Here is a 4579-nt window from a genome sequence, read left to right as displayed (position 1 = left end):
GGGGCCTGTGTCTTCCTGCCGTCTCCCACCCTCACCCTGATGGAGCAGGGCTGACCTCCAGCCCCGCGGCGGGGCCCCAGGCAAATTCCCAGCCCATGAATTTGCTTTGGCACTTGGAGGCTCCCCCAGGAGGATTCATGAGACCACAGCAGGAAATGAGGAACATATTTTTAAATCAGAAGGGGAAGCAATGTCTTTGTGTCAGATAAGTGGCCTGGATCCAGGGCTGAGAGACTGTGGTGCATTTCTCTTCACAGACAGCAGGCGCTCTTCTAGATGTGGTTATGGCAACAAAATAAATGATGGATAATTGCTTTTGTGACAACTTGCCAATTAAATTAGACTCAGCAGAATAACATAATGACAATTTGTTATGCTCCGGTGGGCACTAACATACCAATCATAATTAAATGCTATGACTGAAATAGAATACCGCTCGACGCAGGAATATATAACCCCAATTCCCTCTCCGTGAAACATTATAGGTTGAGGCTTGATTTTAATTTCGGAAAGATAATGGCATTAGTGCATATCCAAGTGGGCTTGTGGAGAGGCCTGTGGCGAGGGAGATGGGCCTGAGTGGGAAGACTAGGTCTGTGAGGAAATGCCCCCGGGGGCTGAACTCCAAGGTCATGGGGAAGAACCTAGGAGCCCCTGGATGTGAAGACGGTGCTTCTCGGCTGCGGTTGTGCCTGGTCCTGTCAACCTGGCTGGAGAAGGAGAGGAAGAGGCCTTTGCCAACAGCTTCTGGGGTAACAGGGCTTGTGCTGTGGTAACTCCAGCCTCCACGCTGGAATGTTCCGGGAGCAGGCACATCCTTGATGAGAAGCCCGAGCTCACGCTTCGTGACAAAAGTACACTGAAGGCCTACTTTGTGTCAGGCAGGTATTCAGTACTCTTCCTGCATCAGGCATTCTCTCCTCAACAACCCTTAACTCAAGTGAGGAACCAACCTTGGAGATGAGGGACATACTCAAAGTCACAGTCAATTCAAACCCAGATCATGGGCCTCCGAAGCCGCTTCCCCTGTTTCCAGGATGTTCTTCCTGGCTAGATGGGGGCAGTTATGTCAATAAATGCGAGGGAAGAAAACACCAGAGAGAAACATAGAAGCAGGCCTGGTGGAGGAGAAATGTGTGCCCAGGTCACGCCACCCTGCCTCCGAGGACCCCACCCTCCCCGCTCACAGCGGACTGGGCCAGGAGGGAACAGATGACCCAGTGCGGGCCCATCAACGTCTCCCTCTGGGGACTTGGCAATGCAGCTAGGCAGTTCCATAAAATGGTAATAAGCAGACACATCTGTCTCAGTCTGTTTGAGCTGCTATAACAGAACACCATGGACTGGGCTGCTTATAACCAACAGAAATTTATTTCCCACAGTTCTGAGGTCTGGGAAGTCCAAGATCAAGGTGCCTGTAGATTTAGTGTCTGGTGAGAACCCCCTTCCTGCTCATAACAGCTGTGTTCTCACTGTGGGTCTCTTTTAGGAGGGCCCTAATCCCATTCACGAGGGCTCCACCCTCATGACCTAATCAGCTCCCAGAGGCCCCACTTCCCAATGTCATCGCACTGGGGATTGGGAATAACGATTTCAATAGACGAATTGGGGAGGGGGGACACACACTTTCAGTCCATGGCAACACCGATTTTAAAAGAGCTTCTCTGGGGGGCGCCTGAGTAGCTCAGTCGGTGAAGCATCCGACTCTTGATCTCAGGATCATGAGTTCAAGCTCTGTGTGGAACCTACTTCAAAGAAAAAAAAGAGCTTCTCTGTTTTGTAATATACACATTATACATGTGGCACAAAAAGGGCTACAACTCAGCTATCAAAAATTTGACCAAAACCGGATATTCTGATAATAACAAGTATTAATTATGTACTCAAGATTTAATAGCTTTATTGATGCATTAATCCCAAGCCATTCCATAAAAGATTTGAGGTGGCTTTTAAAAAAGAATCAAGTAAAGGGGCGCCTGGGTGGCTCTGTCGGTAGAACGTGCTTGATCGCGGGGTCATGGGTTTAAGCCCCGCATTGGTCTAGAGCTTACTTAAAAAAAAAAAAATCAAGTGACAATTATTTGTTTGCTCTTTATAAATTTAGAAGGAGGCTCCGTAGAGATAAAAGGGATAGTGGAGGTTTCTTTCTCTTAAAAATTTTACTGAGCTTCTTAAAAAAATAAATAATGCAAAAACAAATCACATAATACCAAAATGTTTGTCATGAAAATCCACCCTCATCAGTCCCGTTCCCCTGCACTCACCACTGACATCAACTTCGTGTTTATTCTTTGAGCCTCGCTTTCCCGCCTGCGCCGTCCTTTGAATGTGGAAGTGACCTGAGTCTCTACGGATGCAGTGACAGGCTCTTTGGGATCTGCTTCAAATAACCCACAGCGGTAAGAAGCAAGTGAACGGGAGGGAAAGAACAATAACCACGAGTGGAAATTGTTGCAGTAAGGCGATAGGACTATAGAGGGTAATTGCACTACTATTCCTCGCTTCTCTATGATAAGAACTTAAATTGCCAAATGCTGGTTTTTAACTGCTTAGAAAATAGACTCGGGCCTTATGGAATATATTCAATTTGCTTTTTTCTTTAACCAGTGGCTTCTTGTGGGACCATGTTCCAAAACTGTACAACACAGGCCAGCCCTGTTCTAATGGCTCCCTGTTGTGTGGCGATCCCATAATTTACCAAACCTCTCTTCCCTGGACGGATTGTTCTCACTCTTGTGCCGTAACAAAGGATGCCAAGTAAACGCACTTGGGCATACGTCTCTTCTCTCTCGAAGGCAGCTTTCTGTATGATCAATTCCGAGAAGTATAGTTTCTGGGTCAAAGGGCAAATATGTTTGAAGTCTGGCTGAGATTGCCAAAGTATTCTTCAGAAACGTTATTGCAAATTTTGGTTCCAACTATGAATCCCTTTTTCTCTGTATCCTTCCAAACATTGAGTTCTAGCGATCTGGTTAACCTTTGCCGATTGCAATAGGGAGAATATGTCTCATTTTGTGTTAACGTGTGTTGTTCTAACTGTTGCTGAGGTTGCTCAGCTTTTCATGCTTTCTCCGCCACACGTATTTCCTCCTCAGCACATTGCCTGTTCCTCTCCCTTGCTCGTTTGTCTATGGTATTTCTCTTTCTTATTGATTTGTAGCAGCTCTTTGCATATTTGGTTAACCTTCTGTCTAGTATATACATTTAAAACATTCCGTTCTGTTCTTTAATTGTTGTTTGTGGTATTTTTCATCATACAGAAGTTGTTGTTGTTGTTTGTTCATGTAGTCACAACTGTCACTCTTTCCCTGCTGTCTTCTGGGTTTTATGTCATGCTCAAAAAGACTCTATATTTTCTTCTAGTACTTTCATAGTTTTACTTTTTATTTTTAGATCTTCAGTTCACTTGGGATTTATCTGGGGGCATGGTATCAGACAGAGAATTAAATTTAAAATTCCCCTGAAATTCACAACTCATTCCCAACACTATTTAACAACCCATCCTGTTCTCACTGATGTGAAATGCTGTCTCTGTTGTATACGTAACGTCCATACATACCAATGTTTTCTAGACTTGCCCTGGTCTAACTGCCTATTCCTATACCTGCATCATGCTGCTTTAATTATTGTTGCTTTGCAATACCTTTGATAGTGAGAAGGTAATGCGACATTCTGATATTTCAAAATTTTATTAGCCATTTTCATGCATTTATCCTTGCAGGTGAACTTCATTATCAAGTTGTGAAGTTAAAAATAAAAACTGCCATGGGATCTGATTAGAATTGCCTTGACTATATATATTAAGTTGGGAAGGATGGTCCAAGACTCTTTGTGTGAAAGGGAAAAACAAAAACTAAGCACGGATTTCTCATATACCCAGGATGCCACAGCCAGAATCCAACAGGCTCAGGATCAATTCTGGAATGATCCTACCCCACACACCATGTCACCCTTTGCTCAGCCTGCTCTATAATCAGCCCCTGCTTTTTCTTCCTGTTGGGCTCCAACTCTGATTCTTACTTGCATGTGAGTAACATGTTTCTCTGGCCTTTCAACCACCTCCTATTCTCCTAGCACAGCATGGCTGGTCTTCTCTCTTGATCATTCTAGAATATGCCCCCTCATGTGGGGGAGTGGTGCCACCCACTGAAGCTGGCCAGTAGGCTCGGGATTGGACAATGTCCTCAACGCCATGGTAACAAAAGAAAACTTAAGAATCTTCCAGTTCAAGATCCCTCCTCTGACTTTATTTCCATAACACAAAGATCATAGGGAAATGACCAGGGGCTTAGACAAGCGAAGTTATAGAATAACTGGATGGTTAGGAAAGGTGTTTTGAATTTTTTTTTTTGGCAGTAGTAACAAGTAACACCTTTCCCTAGTGTCCACCTTTCCATTCCCTGAAAAGAAGTGGAAAGGAAATATTCTAGGACTATGTTGTCCAAGATTCCACCAGTTTCAGAAGGAGGCTGCCTTCATGGTAACTGGGAAGCTTATCGTGGTCAACCTGAAATATCTACCATTTCTGATATTAGATTCCCACGAATGTCAGACAGGGCCAAGACTAGGGTCGGCAACT

Source organism: Ailuropoda melanoleuca, chromosome 13 (assembly GCF_002007445.2).
Source record: "Ailuropoda melanoleuca isolate Jingjing chromosome 13, ASM200744v2, whole genome shotgun sequence".
Classification (NCBI taxonomy): Eukaryota; Metazoa; Chordata; class Mammalia; order Carnivora; family Ursidae; genus Ailuropoda; species Ailuropoda melanoleuca.
The sequence above is the reverse complement of the archived record's forward strand: the minus strand, read 5'-3'. Positions refer to the sequence as shown.